The 22,285-nt window shown below is 45.4% G+C and overlaps 1 protein-coding gene across 2 annotated transcripts in view; it reads right to left on the bottom strand.

Moving 5' to 3' along the window:
* Nucleotides 1-22,285, bottom strand: part of SGMS1 (sphingomyelin synthase 1) — a 384,726-nt gene that overhangs the window by 192,316 nt on the left and 170,125 nt on the right. The window contains exon 3 of one of the 2 annotated variants that reach the window (XM_069753528.1): nucleotides 11,619-11,689. The gene's annotated coding sequence lies outside the window, so the exon portion shown is untranslated. Of the gene's footprint in view, nucleotides 1-10,280; nucleotides 10,322-11,618; nucleotides 11,690-22,285 lie in introns of those variants that run through there. The other variant, XM_069753531.1, reaches the window with a different exon arrangement.

The following is a 22,285-nucleotide window of genomic DNA, read 5'->3' as shown; positions in this document are numbered from 1 at the left end:
GTATCACCGAGCACGTTCGCTCATCCATATTCCGTGATACTGAGTATCACCGAGCACGTTCGCTCATCCATATTCCGTGATACTGAGTATCACTGAGCATGTTCACTCATCCCTATTCCGTGATACTGAGTATCACTGAGCATGTTCACTCATCCCTATTCCGTGATACTGAGTATCACTGAGCACGTTCACTCATCCCTATTCCATGATACTGAGTATCGCCGACCACGTTCACTCACCCCTATTCCATGATACTGAGTATCACCGAGCACGTCCACTCATCCCTATTCCGTGATACTGAGTATCACTGAGCACGTTCACTCATCCCTATTCCCCACCACTTCCTCGAGGGTATGCACAAGATGTCTTTTTCAGGGGGATTCTATCTTGAAATGTAAAAACAACTTGCCGTGCACATGGTCAGACTTTTTTAAATTCTTTTAACTGCTTTAGCCTTCCAAATCCGTAAAGTAGTTAATAGAAGTGTGCTGACCCATAGACCCATTCCTTAGGTGGTTTCGGCCTGGAAGCGGCTCACTATTACTACATACATTTCAGAAAGAAAAAAAAACGCTGGTGGAAAGACAGACATAAAAAATGTCAGAAAATACATTTAAAAAAAAAAAAAAAGAAACCATGAAAAACACCACCGACATCTCTTTGAAACCTCTTTTACAAGAAAAACAAAGTGGGCAAACTGGCGTCTAACAGATACCCTAATGGTGAAGGTTCATTGTGTCTGAGATCAATTAATTATGCTTCAGACATCAGAGATTCCCCACCTTTCTGTAGATCTCAGAGTCTAATTCTCTTTATTATAAGTATGCTTTGCTTAAATCAAAAATTGCTTTAAAACAAGATATATTATTGCCCTTTGAGAAAGTGGGGCCCTTGGCTATCTCATTTTGTTTCTATGTAGATGTGAATATTTGAAGAGATTCTACTCAAAATATATGTAAAATGTGACCTTATACTTTGTAACTGAACTTTGTCGCATATATAATATGTATTTTATTTATCATAAAAAAAATAAAAAAAATTGGAAGATGGAAATAAAACCTTTAACAGAGGTTTTCCTCTACGATGAATCCTTACCTGCAAATCTGCTGACTATAAGCTGATCACCCAATGTCCACCTGTCGACCCCCCACATGAGCCGTTTTCTTGAGTGAATCTCGGCAGTACAATGCCCCTGCAGCACCACCAATATGAAAACGTATGAAGTACACAGCGACTATCCAAATTAATAATTAGTCTGCGTGATGCAGGTCAGATCTTCCAAACATACACAGACGCTTTTTGCAACAGCTCTTCAATTCAGCCAAGAGATAAAGATCCTGAGCAGAGGGCCACCTTTCTATTAACTAAGACTACGTTTTATAACAGGTACACGAAAATGGGGTTTATGGGCGGACTCCTTTAAGGCTAGAATGTTGAAAAACGTACCTGCATTTACCAGGGTTACATCATGGAACAGATCTTGGGATTTTGGCAGCAGATTTATTAGCATGGGTTAGCCCCCCAATAAACTAATCCATGTAGGGGTAATATGCATATCCAATTTTCAGCCAAAAAAAATGGTTCCAATATTTGCAGATTCCATCAGGAAGGGTGCTTCTACATTCTGGTCTCGATTTAAGCTGCATTTACACTGAAAGACAATTGTAAATAAGCTTTCTAACGCTCATTTCATAATTATCTTGCAGTGTACACAAGCTACCGACTGCCCAATGAATGAGCAACATGTTTAAGGAAATCCGACAGCAAATTTTTGCTATGTAATCTGATAGTAGTATGATGTAGAGGCTGAGACTCTGATTCCAGCAATGTGTCACTAAGGCCTCTTTCACACATCCGTTTTTTAGAATCAGTCACAATCCGTCAAAGTCTTGAAAAGACGGATCCTGTGCTGCTTGTAAAAAACTGATGCACTGAATCCATTTTTTTTACGGATCTGTTGAAGTAGCTGCAGCCGGAATTTAAAGGGAACCTGTCACCCCGTTTTTTCAGTAGGAGATAAAAATACCGTTAAATAGGGCCTGAGCTGTGCTTTACAATAGGGTATTTTTTGTCCCCTGATTCCCTACCTATGCTGCCGAAATACCTTACAAAAGTGGCCTTTTTCGCCTGTCAATCAGGCTGGTCAGGTCGGATGGGCGTTGTCACAGCGCTGTTTCTCCCCCACATCTTGCTTATGTTCCCGTTGGTGGCGTAGTGCTTCTCGCATGCGCAAGTGCCGAATGCACTGCGCAGATGTAGAAAAAGAGCGCGCTCGCCGCTATTCAGCGGTTTCTCGGTGGGCGCGGCCATCTTCCTGAGGCCGCGCGTGCGCAGATGGAGTCTCCTGCTTCCCGGGGCTTCAGGAAAATGGCCGCGGGATGTCCATCTACGCACGCGCGGCATCCCGCGGCCATTTTCCTGAAGCCCCGGGAAGCAGGAGACTCCATCTGCGCACGCGCGGCCTCAGGAAGATGGCCGCGCCCACCGAGAAACCGCTGAATAGCGGCGAGCGCGCTCTTTTTCTACAGCTGCGCAGTGCATTCGGCACTTGCGCATGCGAGAAGCACTACGCCACCAACGGGAACATAAGCAAGATGTGGGGGAGAAACAGCGCTGTGACAACGCCCATCCGACCTGACCAGCCTGATTGACAGGCGAAAAAGGCCACTTTTGTAAGGTATTTCGGCAGCATAGCTAGGGAATCAGGGGACAAAAAATACCCTATTGTAAAGCACAGCTCAGGCCCTATTTAACGGTATTTTTATCTCCTACTGAAAAAACGGGGTGACAGGTTCCCTTTAAAGAAACAGAATTCAAGAGAGAGAGAGAGAGGAGACAAAGAGAGAAGAGGAGAGAGAGAAAAGAGAGGGGAAAGAGAGAGAGGGTCCGGGGTACACGCACAGCACACAGATTCCCTGGCACTGTGCTTAGGGCATGCACACGCTTCCTCCTTCTTATAAGGAGCACACCGTCCTAAAGTGTCCCCAGCCAAAGGCTGGGAGACAGGTACAATTTAAGGCACCTGCATGGAGGCGCCTGTGCAATGTTGTAGTTTGTTTCTACCACGTTTGCTAGTTCTCAGGTCCCAGTGCTCATATCCCAATATACCTGTCCTGTGCATCAGTTCGCCTGCCTATGAGCCGTGCCCACCTGCACCTACCGCCTGGATACCAGTCGTGCCCATCAGTACTCGCCTGTTTGTGTGTCTGTCATGCCAGTCACTATACCAGCAGTGCCACCTAGTACTTGCTAAATCTACGATTTCTGGACATTCCTGCTTGCTGTTCCTTGGGGTCAGCTGTCATCTACTAGAAGTCAGTCCTGGTGTAGCACCTGGTTCAGTCTCCATCGTCCCTTCTCGGATTGTGGGATCGCCAGCCGCCATGCATTCGAGGTCGGATTTGGTGAGGCACCTAGTTATGCCCCTCTAAGCTCTTCTCTGATCACGGCACAGTGGTTCTACCACCCAGTCCGTTACATGTACAGGGTGGAGCGCGGTAATTTGCTTTTTTGCACTGCATGCTGTGGCGGCACTGTCGGTCGAAGAGAGGGAAGAGTGGGTGTGGCTTACAGTGGCTGATGGGAGATTTGTATTCCTCTGCCTTTCAGTTGCCATCATGCAGTGGACACGTGAGGAGAGGTCATTTTGTGTTTAAGCGTATTTTTCAAATGCCCACTCGATCATTGCAGTGCAGCGTGCTTTTTGTTTACAATTCGCTGTTCCTCCACGCGGACGTGTTCCTGGACGGCAATCAATTGTAAATTGGGTGAATGCATTCAGAACAGCAGGGAATGTGTCATGTGTACGAAGGGGACCTGAGAGAAGGATTACAACACCACAAAACATCGAGAGAGTTAGAGCAGCAGTACTGCAATCTCCGAAACGCTCTGCTCGGAAGCAATCATTTGCTCTTGGCATTTCAAGACGTTCTCTCCACCGGATTCTTCATGATGAACTGAATTTTCACCCGTATAAAATGTGCGTGGTCCAACATTTGTCAGCATGGGACTATTTGACACGGCGGACCTCTTGTGAAGACATGTTAGCAACGATACCCCGTGACGCAATTGTGTTTTTTTCTGATGAGGCACATTTTCACCTCAGTGGGTGTGTAAACAAACAAAATATGCGTTACTGGAGTGAAACAAACCCCAGAGAAGTTCACGAGAGACCTCTGCATTCGGACCGCGTCACTGTGTGGTGCGCCATATCACGAGTAGGCATCATTGGTCCTTACTTTTTTCAGGATAGTGGTCGTGCCATAACTGTGAACTCCGAACGGTACTTGTCTATGATACAGGATTATTTTCAGCCGGCTCTTGAGGCAATGGAACTAGAGGATACATGGTTCCAACAGGATGGTGCCACTGCACACACAGCGAGGGTTACCATGCGATTTTTTTCCTTTGGGGTTACCTGAAGTCTAAGGTGTATATCAACCGTCCCAAAACCTTGGAAGACCTAAGGAACAATATTGAAGCTGAAATTGGCAGAATACCAGTGGACATGCTTGTTAGAGTTCATGAAAACTTCAGAAAACGTATGCAGCAGTGTGTGGATAGCGAAGGTCGACATTTGCCAGATACACTATTTAAAACCATGTAATTTAAAAATTCCATTACTGTTCAGTATAATTAAAATATAAAATAAATTTTTCTAATGATCATAATTTTTTTATTTCATTCCCAAATCAGCAAATTACCGCGCTCCACCCTGTACATTGTCAGCAAGCTGCTGGTGGGGGCGGGGTTAGCTGGACTACTGTGCACATGACACCTAGTCAGGCAGTAATAATCCCCTGCTGATAAAACACTGATTGTATTGAAACTACAACACAGTCCAGTAAGTGACAAACTCCTGGAATCAGACTCTATGCTCCTATATTATACTGCTCTCAGATGAAGTAGCAAAAACCTGCTAAAAGATTCAGTTTAAACAACTGTAGATCAATAAAGGTTTACTGATCGTTGGTCGTATTGTCTAAACGGACCCTTATGCAGATTTTTTAGATGGGATCCAAACCAGCACCTAGAGAAAAGGACATGAAAACCTGTATTTTACACATCCTCTCACTGCTGTCACCAAAATGTCTAATTAGTCAAGAAACACCACTAAAATTCATTTGCATATTATTAATTAATCTGCTGAATGTAAATAGTGGCCAAAAAAAAAACACATTACATACTGGAACCCATTCTTCACTACCGAAGGCTATGGCCTTGTCCTTGTGACGTGAATTACTGAGAAGGATATAAGACAATTTCCAGCAGGTTAGAAAACTGAAGAGGCCAAGAAATGAAAGCAGCAATGTAACATAACAAGCAATCATACAACATATTATTCTCATACAAAGCAAATCATTGACTTTTTGCTCTAAACCACAGCTATGTAGACGTCACAGGGAGAAACCGCTTTACTACAAATCGCAATGAACTTTATAAAGGACAAGAAAAAGCCCAGAAGCGAAAGTCACCACACTGACTGCAAGGGGGGCAGCCTATACTACTGCAAGGGGAAAGGCTATACTACAGCAAAGGGGGAAAGGCTATACTACTGCAAGGGGGAAAGGCTATACTACTACAAGGGGGAAAGGCTATACTACTGCAAGGGGGGAAAAGGGCTATACTACTGCAAGGGAGGAAAAGCGAAAAGGGCTATCCTAGTGCAAGGGGAAAAGGCGATACTACTGCAAGGGGGAAAGGCTATACTACTGCAAGGGGGAAAGGCTATACTACTGCAAGGGGGAAAGGCGATACTACTGCAAGGGGGGGAAGGCTATACTATTGCAAGGGGGAAAGGCTATACTACTGCAAGGGGGAAAGGCGATACTACTGCAAGGGGGAAAGGCGATACTAATGCAAGGGGGAAAGGCGATACTAATGCAAGGGGGAAAGGCTATACTACTGCAAGGGGGAAAGCGATACTACTGCAAGGGGAAGAAGGCTATACTACTGCAAGGGGGAAAGGCTATACTACTGCAAGGGGGAAAGGCGATACTACTGCAAGGGGGGAAAAGGGCTATACTACAGCAAAGGGGGAAAGGCTATACTACTGCAAGAGGGAAAGGCTATACTACTACAAGAGGGAAAGGCTATACTACTGCAAGGGGGAAAAGGGCTATACTACTGCAAGGGGGAAAGGCTATACTACTGCAAGGGGGAAAGGCTATACTACTACAAGGGGGAAAGGCTATACTACTGCAAGGGGGGAAGGCTATAATACTGCAAGGGGGGAATGCTATATTACTGGAAGGGGGGAAGGCTATACTACTGCAAGGGGGAAAGGCTATACTACTGCAAGGGGGAAAGGCTATACTACTGCAAGGGGGAAAGGCTATACTACTGCAAGGGGGAAAGGCTATACTACTGCAAGGGGGAAAGGCTATACTACTGCAAGGGGGAAAGGCTATACTACTACAAGGGGGAAAGGCTATACTACTGCAAGGGGGGAAGGCTATAATACTGCAAGGGGGGAATGCTATATTACTGGAAGGGGGGGAAGGCTATACTACTGCAAGGAAAGGGCTATACTATTGCAAAGGGGGAAAGGCTATACTACTGCAAGGGGGGAAGGCTATACTACTGCAAGGGGGAAAGGCGATACTACTGCAAGGGGGAAAGACGATACTACTACAAGGGGAAAGGCTATACTACTGCAAGGGGAGAAAAGGGCTATACAACAGCAAAGGGGGAAAGGCTATACTACTACAAGGGGGAAAAGCTATACTACTGCTAGGGGGAAAAAGGGCTATACTACAGCAAAGGGGGAGAGGCTATACTACTAAAAGGGGGAAAGGCAATACTACTGCAAGGGGGGAAAAGGGCTATACTGCAGCAAAGGGGGAAAGGCTATACTACTGCAAGGGGGAAAGGCTATACTACTACAAGGGTGGAAAGGCTATATTACTGCAAGGGGGGAAAAGGGCCATACTACTCCAAGGGGGAAGGCTATAATACTGCAAGGAAAGGGCTATACTATTGCAAAGGGGAAAAGGGCTATATTATTGCAAAGGGGAAAAGGGCTATACTACTGCAAGGGGGAAAGGCTATACTACTGCAAGGGGGGAAAGGGCTATACTACAGGAAAGGGGGAAAGGCTAAACTACTGCAAGGGGGGAAGGCTATACTACTGCAAGGAAAGGGCTATACTACTGCAAAGGGGAAAAGGGCTATACTACTGCAAGGGGGGAAAGGCGATACTTCTGCAAGGGGGGGAAGGCTATACTACTGTAAGGGGGAAAGGCTATACTACTGAAAGGGGGGAGGGCTATTCTACAGTAAAGGGGGAAAGGCTATACTACTGCAAGGGGGGAAGGCTATACTACTGCAAGGAAAGGGCTATACTACTGCAAAGGGAAAAAGGCTATACTACTGCAAGGAGGTAAGGCTATACTACTGCAAGGGGGAAAGGCTATACCACTTAAATGGGAGAAAGGGCAATACTACTGCAAAGGGGGAAAGGGCTATACTACTGCAAAGGGCTTACTACCACAAAGGGGGAAAGGCTATACTACTGCAAAGTGGGAAAGGCTATACTACTGTAATGGGAGAAACGGCTATACTTCGGCAAAGGGTGATAGGCTGTACTATGGCAAGGGGGAATTGCTATAATACTGCAAGGGGGAATAGCCATACTACAATATACACTGTCGTTCAAAAGTTTAGGGTCACTTAGAAATTTCCTTATTTTTGAAAGAAAAGCACATTTTTTTTTCCAATGAAGCTAACATTAAATGATTCAGAAATATACTCTATACATTGATAATGTTATAAATGACCATTCTAGCTGCAAACGTCTGGTTTGTAATGCAATATCTTCATAGGTGTACAGAGGCCCATTTCCAACAACCATCACTCCAGTGTTCTTCTGTTACTGTGTGTTTGCTAACTGTGTAAGAAAGCTAATGGGTGGTTAGAATACCCTTGAAAACCCTTGTGCAAGTATGTTAGCACAACTGAAAACAGTTTGGCTGATTAGAGAACCTATAAACCTGACCTTCCTTTGAGCTAGTTGAGAATCTGGAGCATTACATTTGTTGGTTCCATTAAACTCTCAAAATGGCCAGAAAAAAAGAACTTTCATGTTAAACTCGATAGTCTATTCTTGTTCTTAGAAATGAAGGCTATTCCATGCGATGTTGCCAAGAAACTGAAGATTTCCTACAACGATGTGTACTACTCCCTTCAAAGGAGAGCACAAACAGGTTCTAACCAGAGTAGAAAGAGAAGTGGGAGGCCCCGCTGCACAACTGAGCAACAAGACAAGTACATTAGAGTCTGTAGTTTGAGAAATCGATGCCTCACAGGCCCTCAACTGGCTGCTTCATTAACCCTGCTGTTCTGTTGGTCAAAAATGACCGACTTTGAACTTCAATATTCTTTAAAATATTCAAGATGCGGCTCTGAAACCCGTGGCCGACCGACCCATCCTCATTTAAGTCAATCAACCACAAGTTTCAGAACCGCATCTTGAACACCCCAAAAAATACCAAAGTTCAAAATAGGTCTCCCCAGACCGAACAGAACAGCAGGGTTAAATAGTACACGCAAAATGCCAGTGTCAACATCTACAGTGAAGAGGCGACTCCGGCATGCTGACCTTCAGGGCAGAGTGGCACAGAAAAAGCTATATCTGAGACTGGCTAATAAAAGGAAAAGATTAATATGGGCAAAAGAACACAGACATTGGACAGAGGAAGATTGGAAAAAAGTGTTATGGACAGACAAATCCAAGTTTGAGGTGTTTGGATCACACAGAAGAACCTTTCCTCTACCTTGTGCCAGTCATTACACTGGTTACCCATCCACTCCAGAATCCAGTACAAAACTTCTACCCTCATCCACAAAGCATTCCATGGCTCAGCACCACCCTACATCTCCTCTCTGGTCTCAGTCTACCACCCTACCCGTGCCCTCCGTTCTGCTAATGACCTCAGGTTAGCATCCTCAATAATCAGAACCTCCCACTCCCGTCTCCAAGACTTTACACGTGATGCGCCGATTCTTTGGAATGCACTACCTAGGTTAATACGATTAATCCCCAATCCCCACAGTTTTAAGTGTACCCTAAAAACTCATTTGTTCAGACTGGCCTACCGTTTCAATGCATTAACCTAACGATCCCTGTGTGGCGTATTTATAAAAAAAAAAAAAAAAATCAGGTTCCTCGCATCATGTTCTCATTCACTTTATGCAGTTAATAGCCCTCTGTGTCTGTACTGCTACATACTTAGGCAGTTAACTGGTTCATGCAGCTTTACATGAACACCCGAGCTTTACACTATGGCCGGTCCGAATAACTAAAGCAATTGTTACCATCCACCTCTCGTGTCTCCCCTTTTCCTCATAGTCTGTAAGCTTGCGAGCAGCAGGGCCCTCATTCCTCCTGGTATCTGTATTGAACTATATTTCTGTTATGCTGTAATGTCTATTGTCTGTACAAGTCCCCTCTATAATTTGTAAAGCGCTGCGGAATATGTTGGCGCTATATAAATAAAAATTATTATTATTATTATTATTTGTGAGACACAGAACAACTGAAAAGATGCTGGAAGAGTGCCTGACGCCATCTGTCAAGCATGGTGGAGGTAACTTTTGAATGGTAGTGTACTTTGCTGAATTATACAGTCATGGACAAGATTCACCCTAGAAATTAGTCCATAAAATGAAGTACAGTATTTCTCCCAGAAAATGTTTGTAATTATTTATTTATTTTACTCACTAATTATACCGCCATTAATTCCACAGCGCTTTACTGACATTATCATCACTGTCCCCATTGAGGCTCACAGTCTACATTCCCTATCAGTTTGTCTTGGAGTGTGGTAGGAAATTGGAGAACCCGGAGGAAGCCCACGCAAACACAAGGAAAATAAACAAACTCCTTGCTGATGTTGTCCTTGGTGGGATTTGAACTCCAGACCCCAAGGCTGCAAGGCTGCAGTGTTAACCACTGAGTCCCCGTGCTGAACAGGTTTTCATATACTCGTTTATTTCCTTTGTGTGTATTGGAACAACACAACAAAACAGAGGAAAAAAGGCAAATTACTTAATTTCACAAAAAAATAAAAATGGGCCAGACAAAATTGCTGCTGCTTTCTATTATTTTACGTTTCATTTGTCTTTAGAACCAATTATAGCATTAAAATAAAAACAAAGGAGAAGTCAGTTATTTTACTATCCCACAGACCAAGAACCACATGTGGCTCCCCGGTCACTGTCTGTGTGATAGGACAGCCCCGGTGTCACTGCATAAGTCCCCATCCGGCGTGTTCACTTACCCTCATGCACTGCTCCCGTAGCATCTGCTTCCTCTCAGGACCTTCGCACAGCACGCAGGTCTCCTGGGAGTATGCTTATGGTTCACGTGCTACCTGCTTCTTAAAGGGACAGCACAACCACATGTTTCTGAAAATGTCCCCAGCCAATGGCTGGGAGACATCAGCTACTTAAGGAACCCTCCCCAATAGGGAGATACCTTAGCAAGTTTAGTCCATTATTGTTTACACGTCTGTCTAAGTTGCAATTTCCCTGTACCCATGTTCCCTGTTCCTGATCCGGTCCATCCTGTCTGTACCTGATCTTGCCCCTCCTGTCTGTGCCTGCTCCTGACCCCATCCTGCCTATGCCAAGTCCTGATCCTGACCCGCCTAGTCCATCCCGGTGACTGCCTTCCTCATACGTCCAGTCTGAACCAGCTCCTGTGATCCTGCACCTGTACATCCTGTGTTCCTGTAACCTGCCCCATCGGTTCCTGTGTTCCAGTACCTGTCCTGTCTACCAGTCGTGCAGTATCCATCCTCCTGCTATCCTGTTCCTGGCCGTCCTGACTCTCCGAGTCCATGTCTGCTTTCTACCACCCCTTAGGGGTTCAGCTGCTGAGGCTCTATGGTTTGTCCTGGCGTGGTACTTGGTGTCCACCGGGGTCCAAGTCCAACCACACCATCAGATGTCTGATGCATGTACAAAATATTTGCATGTTTCATAATTTTGGCTAGTAAACCTTCCATTTGTCAAAAATGAGTAAGATGTTGTTGTTATTGAGGTCTGAATCCAATAATTAGCTTTACCAGCACCCCCTGCCACTGACCCTCTGCTGGGCATTATGATTCTGTGACATAAATCCTTCCTATAATGGAACTTTCAGGCATTTGCCATTTCTACACAGTGCCAGTACTGTGAACCTGTGCCATTGTGTAGAACCACATGACTAGTGGCAGCCTTAGGCTATGAGCCACGTTGCGGATTTTGCTGCGAATCCGCAGCGGTTTTGACGCTGCTGATTCGCAGCTGTTTTCCCTGAGTTTACAGTACCATGTAAACCTATGGAAAACAAAATCCACAGCGCACATGCCGCGGAAAATACCGTGCGGAAACGTAGCGTTGTTTATTCCGCAGCATGTCAATTCTTTGTGCAGTGCTTTTTACCTGCGGATTTCTCAAAACAGGTGCATAAAATTCCGCAGAGGTTCCAACTACGTGTGCACATACTCTTACATCTTGCTTTCCTGAACATGACCTAGCCATAATTTAGTATTGGGGGAAAGAAGGCTGGCCGACATTCTGGATAGGTATTGATCAGGTTTATATATACGCACATACGGATACTAAACACTTACTTCTAATGATTCTCACAGTCTGTTCCTTGTTCTTTTTAAATCCATGTTGTGCTCGTTGTCCTGGTGCTTTACTCTAGATAAAGAAGAAAACCATACTGAATATGGATATATACATGTAAATATATACTGTATGCAACCACATCATCATAAAGGGCAGTGCATCCTAATAAGTAAAGAAATAACCATAAATGTGAGTCTTGAGTCCCCCTGGGCGACAACCAATATTGATGCCAGGGGTTGTCACTCATACTTTTAGTTCTATCACTGGATGTTGGATCTAGGAGACAAACTCTGTATGTGTAATAATAGGAAGCAATAATGGTAATAATAACCATGTAAAAATTAAAATCTGACACTCTTGTACTAGAAATGAAGAATACATTTATTCAGCAAAGCAATCCCAATAAATTAACATTTCGGTCATAAATATTGGACGGGTTGCTGGAGAAAATAGGTGTCAGAATAATAATATCCACCCATGTTTTATTTCTCCTTTGTGATTTTCACTGTAATAAGTTATAGGTAGCTATTGCCCTGTTGCCAAACGTTTGCTGGGAGCGTGATAAACTGTAACACTGCATTTTTGTGTTTAATCTAGTTTTGGATTAGCTTTGCTTTTAGATATATCTAGCAGCTACTCATCACCCCTATGAAGGAAACCAAACTCATCTATTTAGCAAAGTCCTTACAGCACTGTCGGTGAAGTCTGCAGTCTTTTGTGCACGGATTCTGCTGACAGTTCCTCCGAAAATCTATCCTCAAAACTAAAGAATAATTACAGTTTTTTAGCAATTTGTTTCTGCCTGTCACTTCTGAATGGCATCAGAGGAGACCAACAGCTTGGAAAAATGTCCTAAATTAGGAATTCCCAACCCGTGGCTTCAGAGCCACGTGCGGCTCGAGGGACCATGAAGTGCGGCTCGAGGGACCATGAAGTGCGGCTCGAGGGACCATGAAGTGCGGCTCGAGGGACCATGAAGTGCGGCTCGAGGGACCATGAAGTGCGGCTCGAGGGACCATGAAGTGCGGCTCGAGGGACCGTGAAGTGCGGCTCGAGGGACCTTGAAGTGCGGCTCCAGGGACCATGAAGTGCGGCTCCAGGGACCATGAAGTGCGGCTCCAGGGACCATGAAGTGGGCTCGAGGAACCATGAAGTGTGGCTCAAGTGACCATGAAGTGCGGCTCGTGGGACCATAAAGTGCGGCTCGAGGGACCATGAAGTGCGGCTCGAGGGACCATGAAGTGCGGCTTGAGGGACCATGAAGTGCGGCTTGAGGGACCATGAAGTGCGGCTCGAGGAACCATAATGTGCGGCTCGAGGGACCATAATGTGCGGCTCGAGGAACCATAATGTGCGGCTTGAGGGACCATGAAGTGCGGCTCGAGGAACCATAATGTGCGGCTCGAGGGACCATAATGTGCGGCTCGTGGGATCATGAAGTGCAGCTCCAGGGACCATAATGTGCGGCTCGAGGGACCATAATGTGCGGCTCGAGGGACCATAATGTGCAGCATGCAGATGTCAGCCAATTTGTTGCATTAGCACCAGGTCTAGCAAACAGCTATGAAGAGCAGGTCTCCAGATGGTGACTTTTGTGAGTAGACCAGCACAGAAGATCAGACCAGATTGAACGTATACTGGCTTATGGGCCTGGTGAGATAAATAAGTGCTTCACATAGGATGATATAGCCAGATAGAGGGGGTGCTTGAAGCTGGATGTGATAGTATGGTGGGAGTGCCTGATGCATGAACAAAGAATCAAGGTAAGGTTGGAACCACTAAATCTACTACATAATTGTCTAAGGGTCACTTTCGTCTTTGGGTCTGTCCCGGATATTCATTAGTCGCGGCCTCTGTCTGTTGTGGAATCCAAGTCGCTGATTGGTCTTGCCAGCTGCCTGTCATGGCTGCCGCGACCAATCAGCGACGTCTATAGTCCAATTAGTCCCTCCCTACTCCCCTGCAGTCAGCGCCCGATGCCCGCTCCATACTCCCCGCAGTCACCGCTCACACAGAGTTAATGCCAGCGGTAACAGACCGCGTTATGCCGCGGGTAACGAAACTCTGTTACCGCTCCTATTAACCCTGTGGGTCCCCAACTTTTTACCATTGATGCTGCCTATGCAGAGTCAATAGTAAAAGGATCTAATGTTAAAAATAATAAAAAATGATTATATACTCACCTTCCGCCGCCTTTCCTGCTCCTCGTGACGCTCCGGTAACCTCTCCATGCAAGCGGCAGGTTCTGGTGGCAAGGATGGTATGCGACAAGGATCTGCCATGATGTCACGGTCATGTGACCGCGGCGTCATCACGGGTCCTGCGCTACCAACCCTGGGACCAGTAGCGGCCGAGTGCAACGCACACAGGCGACATGACTACAAGGGCTCCCTCGGAAGGTGAGTATATGTTTATTTTTTATTTTTTAACCTGTGACATATGTGGCTGGGCAATATACTACGTGGCTCTGTGCTGTATACGCTGTCACTGGGCAATATACTACGTGACTGGGCAATATACAACGTGACTGGCCAATATACTATGTGGCTGGGCAATATATACTACATGGCTCTGTGCTGTATACTACGTCGCTGTGCAATATACTACGTGGCTCTGTGCTGTATACTACGTCACTGGGCAATATAATACGTGGCTGGGCAATATACTACGTGGCTGGGCAATATACTACGTGGCTGGGCAATATACTACGTGGCTGGGCAATATACTACGTGGCTGGGCAATATACTAAATCACTGGGCAACATACTATGTCACTGGGCAATATACTACGTGACTGGGCAATATACTCCGTGGCTGGGCAATACACTACGTGGCTGGGCAATATACTACGTGGCTGGGCAATATACTACGTGGCTGGGCAATATACTACGTGGCTGGGCAATATACTACGTGGCTCTGTGCTGTATACTATGTCACTGGGCAATATTCTACGTGGCTGGCCAAAATACTACGTGGCTGGGCAATATACTACGTGGCTGGGCAATATACTACGTGGCTGGTCAATATACTACGTGACTGGCCAATATACTACGTGGCTGGGCAATATACTACGTGGCTAGGCAATATACGTCACTGGGCAATATACTACGTGGCTGGGCAATATACTACGTGGCTGGGCAATATACTACGTGGCTGGGCAATATACTACGTGGCTCTGTGCTGAATACTATGTCACTGGGAAATATTCTACGTGGCTGGGCAATATACTACGTGGCTGGGCAATATACTACGTGGCTAGGCAATATACGTCACTGGGCAATATACTCCGTGACTGGGCAATATACTCCGTGGCTGGGCAATACACTACGTGGCTGGGCAATATACTACGTGGCTGGGCAATATACTACGTGGCTGGGCAATATACTACGTGGCTGGGCAATATACTACGTGGCTGGCCAATATACTACATGGCTGGGCAATATACGTCACTGGGCAATATACTACGTGACTGGGCAATATACTACGTGGCTGGGCAATATACTACGTGGCTGGGCAATATACTACGTGATCATAACGTTTCAAACCTCCTGGCAGCGGCTTCCCTGAAATCACATGGGTCGGCCATTGAACTACCGACAGCCCAATCCTAATCTCCCCAGATGTTATCTGTCAATGGGAGAGCTCAGAAGCCCCCAAACAATTCAGCTGGTAGACCAGTTAAGCCAAAATCCGCCATATACTACGTGGCTGGGCAATATACTACGAGGCTGGGCAATATACTACATGACTGGGCAATATACTACGTGGCTGGGCAATATACTACGTGGCTGGGCAATATACTACGTGGCTGGGCAATATACTATGTGGCTGGGCAATATACTATGTGATCATAACGTTTCAAACCTCCTGGCAGCGGCTTCCCTGAAATCACATGGGTCGGCCATTGAACTACCGACAGCCCAATCCTAATCTCCCCAGATGTTATCTGTCACTGGGAGAACTCAGAAGCCCCCAAACAATTCAGCTGGTAGACCAGTTAAGCCAAAATCCGCCATATACTACGTGGCTGGGCAATATACTACGTGGCTGGGCAATATACTACGTGACTGGGCAATATACTACGTGGCTGGGCAATATACTATGTGGCTGGGCAATATACTACATGGCTGGGCAATATACTATGTGGCTGGGCAATATACTACGTGGACATGCATATTCTAGAATACCCGATGCGTTAGAATCGGGCCACCATCTAGTGCAAGTATAATGCTTTGGTGAGATTTCTGATGGGAAGTTATGGCTGTGATCCTACAGATAATAAGGCCTCTGGGTGTCACTACTGCATGGAGGCAGGAGCTGGAGGTCACTATTGGAGCTCTGGATGTGGTGTACGATCCTTTTTCACAGCTGAATGTAGCTCTAAAGACAGTTTGGGGGTCACAGTCGTAGATTCTGCCTTCAGGAGAAAAAGCATTAGACAGCATGGGTATAAGTGTGCCTATAAACAATGGAAGAAAGATGGCGGATTTTGGCTTAACTGGTCTACCAGCTGAAATGTATGGGGGCTTCTGAGTTCTTCCATTAACAGATAACATCTGGGGAGATTAGGATTGGGCTGTCGGTAGTTCAATGGCCGACCCATGTGATTTCAGGGAAGCCGCTGCCAGGAGGTTTGAAACGTTATGATCACTCAGCCGAGGAGAATAAAGCAGAGTTTATTATTTTAAACTTAAGAAGCTTATAGACATAAACAACAATCCATGGAAAAGTGCTGCTTCAGCTTGCTGGTACTATACGGTCGGGTCCATCTCGTTTTGCCATGTATTCTAGTTAGTCCTATGCTACACAGGTTGGATTTTATCATTTGTCTTCTGCAGGGATGAGTGGCACCGGGGCTGTCTGGTAGCAGTTTATCCTCTTGAAACACCATGGACATACACATGAGCCAGGCATGCGTGCTAATGGTGCACTAAGGGCGAACATCTGTTGGCTGAACCCTACCTTGTGTATATGGGAAGATCAAAAAGGAAAAAGTGAAAGGAGTTCCTGCAGTAACACTCCATGTTTTCGGATCGTGGGTTTGGCCGCATAACCATCTCCCAGAAGAGCTTCACATCCATATTTATAGATTGTCAGTGGATTTATCAGGAATGTGAATGTTCGCCTTCAGCATCGGGTGGGCGACCACTCCTTATAGCATTGCAGAACTAATAACAAAGTTCATGTCTGCAGACATATAGATTTGTGTCTTCTGTATGTAATGGCTTGTAAAGGTCGTGCAACTCCATACGCTTCCTGTTCCCTCCCAATTCCTGTTAGAATTGGGTGTGATACACAATGCACAGTGTTACACCAGGGTGTGTGCCCTTTATGGAGCGGCTTCTCTGGGAACCCCGAACTAACACTGCAGTGTATTCTAGAAGAGCCTGTCAGTCACCAAAGCCACGAAAACTAGGGGACTGGATACAGGGGGCAACTAATTCATCAGCTGCTCAGCAAACAGAGTGGAAGATAGGGTCCATTTTCCCCCTCCCCGATATGGCAATTTCCCCATTTTGGGGCTTCAGTTTTTTTCCTCCCCTTCTTTTAAGAGCCATAAGCTTTTTTCTATTATTATTTTTCCTTTAAAAAAAAAAATTGCTCCTATCACCATTTTCTGAGATCCACAACATTTTGTTTTTCGGTCAATAGGGCTGAGTGGGGGTTTGTGTTTTGAGCACTGAGCCATTCTTATTGATACTATTTTGGAGTAGATATGACAAGTAGATGGCTTCTTATTGCATTTTTTGGAGTAAAGTCACAAAATGCCAAACCCCAATTTTGATAATCTATATTTCTGTATCTTTAATGTGGGATAAGTGGGGGGATTTTAACTTTTATATATTTTTTAAAAACATTCTTTTTCCATCTTTATTTGGTACCCCCCTTAGAGGACTTGAACCTACGATTATACAAAGCAACACCATCACTGTGTATAGAAAAAACACAGTCTCTTAGGCTTCTGTCACACTTCCGTCTTTTAAGATACTTCACAATGCATAGTTTTGGGAAAAAACGCATCCTGCAAATGTGCGCGTCCATCGTGCACTGGATGCGTCGGTATTTGGCAGACCGTCAACGCGAAAAAACGTTCAAGGGAACATTTTTTCGTACATCGTGTCCTGCATTTTAAACTGCGCATGTGTGGCCGTAACTCCACCCCCTCCTCCCTGGGAGTTTACTATGGGCAGCGGACGCGTTGAAACACTGCGTCCACTGCCCATGTTGTCCAGAAAATCACCACTGTCCGTCGGTACATTGCGCCAACGCTTTGTGACGGCCCCGTACCGACGGAAGTGTGAAAGAAGCCTTATGAGGCCAAGCCATAGGCTGCACTGCGCTTCATTGAAGCACCGAGGTCTTCTGCAATGAATAATGAAGCAATGTCATCAGAAAATGACCTCTTTATTGTATGTTAAAGGGAACCTGTCACCCCCAAAATCGATGGTGAGGTAAGCTCACTGTCATCAGGGGCTTATCTACAGCATTCTGTAATGCTGTAGATAAGCAGTCGATGTTACCTGAAAGAGGAGAAAAAGAGGTTAGATTATACTCACCCAGGGGCAGTCCTGCTCCGATGGGTGTCTCAGGTCTGGAACAGCGCCTCCCATCTTCATTCCATGACGTCCCCTTCTGGTCTTCACGCCGCGGCTCGGGCGCAGGCGTACTTTGTCTGCCCTGTTGAAAGGTCAGAGCAAAGTACTGCAGTGCGCAGGCGCCGGAAAGGTCAGAGAGGCCCAGCGCCTGTGACTGCCGGAGCTGCAACGTGAAGACCAGAAGAGGATGTCATGGAATGAAGATAGGAGGCGCCGAAGCGGACCTGAGACACCCATTTGATCGGACCGCAGCGGGACGGCCCCTGGGTGAGTATAATCTAACCTCTTTTTCTCCTCTTTCAGGTAACATCGGGGGCTTATCTACGGCTTATCTACAGCATTACAGAATGCTGTAGATAAGCCCCTGATGACGGTGAGCTTACCTCACCATCGATTTTGGGGGTGACAGGTTCCCTTTAAATGTATTTTTGAAAAAAAATGTTACTTTTAAGCTTACATATAGCTATGAATATTAAAGAAAAAAAAAACATTCAGAAATCTTGGAATTTTCACACTAGGCCTAGTACTTCACTATTCCTTCCAGATTTCCTGTTCTACACAGATCACTTTTTTAATATCTAATTGACTCACAGGCTTTTAAATTGGTGTGTCTGTACACATACTAAAAGTATAAAAAGTACAACGATGGTACAGGGTTTTGTCATTGTGCAGCCATATAGGCGCCATCAGTATTAATACATATATTAATCTATATTTTCTTGTATTATTTTGCTTTTGCAACAAAAAGAAATGACTGGTCTAAATGTCTCCAGGTTGCTCCGTCTGAAGCCTTCAGCTGTGAGAACATGATAGCGCTCTAGGCCTTAACATACCCACAATCAGGCTGCTAATCTGGTAAGTAGCCAGGCAGCGCTGAGGTCTCTCCTGTGTGGTAGGATTGTGCTGCAGACTCCCCGTTCTGAAACCTGTCATTTTATTCCTGTCAAATTACACGGCAGGAAAGAAAACACATGTGACAATTAGAGGCCGGGGCGTATAATCTGAAGCCGCACCGCTCTGAGGCTCGAATAGGGAATCGTTGTGTGAAGAAACCAGAATTCCCACGACCTCCCGCTGCTGGCTCTTCCATCACTCCAAACAAATAGTACAGCTATGTGGTCCTGACCAATCTGCACAGATCGGGGCAGATTAAAAGAAGCCGAAGGCCCAAGTCAACACAGACACTCGCAGAACAAGGCGGAAAAGGAATTTTGGGACGGAGTGAGATTTAGAAAATATTTATACAGTACATTTATTTGTTTGAGGTTTGGGTTATTCAAGGTGCGTCATAAAACGGTGGAGCGGCCATTTATAATGCAGCAGAAGATAAAGTTGGATGAATTTGGTGGGGGGTATTGGCTCAATATGGAATATGCATGTCATTAATACTTTATGGTCTATATACACCAAATAGCAGAAGGAAAGTCTCTCCTAAGTATGCTGCAATTAGCCAAGCGCGCCACCACGGTATACCAACACCTGTATTACAGTTAGCACCCCATCGCTTAGCTGACTATGCAACCCCACCCCACAAAACTGTAACATTAAAAGGGGTATCCCAATCTCCAAGATCCTATCCCAATATGTAGTAGGTGTAATAATAATACTAACAAATATCTTATGCTAAAAATATAGTATAGTTCTTCTGCTCCTTCCTCCCCACTGACATTGACTTTTGCAGTGAGTGATGACTCGTACAGGGAAAATTGACCTCCTGTTTCTACATAGAGCTTAGAAGGATTCAGCTAATCTGTTTTAATCACCTAATGTCATAGACCTAATAGAAAACAGAAGAATTAGCTGGGTAGAAAGACAAAATGAGCAATTGCAAGTACCCAGTGCTATAGAATATGGTGAGTGCCATATATTAAGAGGATAAATACTTTGATGGGAGGAGGAGTGCTTCTTTAAATGCAACAGTGTCCCATGTAAAATAATAACACTACATACTCACCTCTCAGGCCAGCACCGTTTCAGAGATGCTGGCGCTGTGACTGTGACAAAACTGTTTCAGCAAGGTGAGCATTATTGGTTTTAAATGTTTTTCAATGTGCCCTGTTTGTATACTCAAACAAAATATTGTATTTAATATGTTTTTTGGTGATCTCCGATCATTAGCATGTCCTTCCTTTTGTATGAGTGGCAAGGTGAGTATGAGCGCAGCAGCCCCTCAGTGGGCGCTGATAGGCCGCGGTGCTTACATGACATAACCAACATCGGGGCTGGTCCGGGGGTAATGTAAGTATATGGTTTATTTCTTTAATTTTTTCAATGGGACACGTTTGCATTTAAGAAGGGGTCTGTACTTAGCCATCTAAATATCGGCACAGGATTACAATACAAAGATAACACCTATAATATATCAATAACATAATCACAGCATCCACAGTAAGTGATGGTCACAGCTCGCTTCCTCCTCCTCCCTGCACAATGACCTCTGTACTACAAAATCACACTGCGTGCCTAGAAATCCATCAAACGGGAGGCAATAAGTGAGATTCTGTCTATTGCGGTCTATAGTTCATGTGGCTGTAGTAAAAGCATATCCCTAAATGCTGTCACCAGCGGCTCAGGCAAGATGGCTGCCCCATAACGATATACAGAACATAGGAAACAAATTGGAAAATAAAAACTGATAAAAAGAACATATTTCAGTGTATAGTTTAATTATAAATAATATCAGCGATACGTTATACTACCATTTAAAGGGAATGTATGAAATATGGCAGGGTGGGCAATGTATGGTAGTATTATCTGCACACTGTGTGGTCATACTGGCTACAGATGTCAGCTCATGCGTCCCTGCAGCCAATCACTGGCATCAGCGGTATATGGCAAGATACTGTTCAGGTCAGTGATTGGCTGCAGGGTTTACATGTAGTACAAGGGCGGTGACCTCTGCAGTCAATGTGCTCAGTACACCATTGGGGTGAATGGGAGACATGGAGATGGGACAGAAGGTTAGTATATATCATTATTTCAGCAGTTTTTCTGCTTGCGGACACTGGACAGCCCCTTTAATGTATGAATTTAGTGCTTCACATCCGTAATAAACTTTGGCTACGATCCGAGGAGCAGATGTGTTTTCAGCAAATGCACAAAACTCATTCCACATAGATGATTCAGTTAACCAGACTTTCATCTTCGCGCTGACAATCCTGCTTAGAAGGAACGAATATGAGAAGAGTCTGTAGTGAATGAGAAAGTCTACAGAAGTCCTCTATTATTTGGAGGCAAATATACTGGTCCGAAAATAAATACAGGATGCAAATACCGACACAAATAATGGAAGCCATACGGCAATTTCTCCTGGGGCTCAGAATAAATGAGCTGTCGCAATAGCCGGCCTCGTCCCCTGAAGAGTGAATAACCCATAACCGGAATAGCAGGGCGGCTCTCCCGGCCTCGCGCGGCATACACCTGCTGCAAAACCTCCAGCTATGTAACCACTGAGCGTCACATATTCTCTCATGAGGTCAACAAGACGGATCATGGTGTCGAAATGTAGCCAATTTACTATCAAATGTAAAACTAGGCCTGCTGGATTCTATCAGCATTATACATGCTTCTAACCGGCCAGCACGGTGGCTCAGTGGTCAGCACGGTGGCTCAGTGGTCAGCACGGTGGCTCAGTGGTCAGCACGGTGGCTCAGTGGTCAGCACGGTGGCTCAGTGGTCAGCACGGTGGCTCAGTGGTCAGCACGGTGGCTCAGTGGTCAGCACGGTGGCTCAGTGGTCAGCACGGTGGCTCAGTGGTCAGCACGGTGGCTCAGTGGTCAGCACGGTGGCTCAGTGGTCAGCATGGTGGCTCAGTGGTCAGCACTGTTGCTTTCAGCGCTGGGGTCCTGATTTTAAATCCCACCGAGAATGACATCTGCAAGGAGTTTTATGTCCCTCTGAGTTTTCTCCAGATTCTCAGATTCCCTCCCTCTCTCTATGTTGGTGAGTAAAATAAACTCTGGAAGGACAAGACCCTAAACTGCACTGTGGGACCTGACAGTGACCACCACACAAAGCAGCTGTCCAAAATGCAGAAAAATAGCCATGCCACATGATATCAGCCTGGTCCAT

Source organism: Ranitomeya imitator, chromosome 2 (genome assembly GCF_032444005.1).
Source record: "Ranitomeya imitator isolate aRanImi1 chromosome 2, aRanImi1.pri, whole genome shotgun sequence".
NCBI classification, from domain to species: domain Eukaryota; kingdom Metazoa; phylum Chordata; class Amphibia; order Anura; family Dendrobatidae; genus Ranitomeya; species Ranitomeya imitator.
This window is presented reverse-complemented; position numbering and strand designations above follow the sequence as displayed.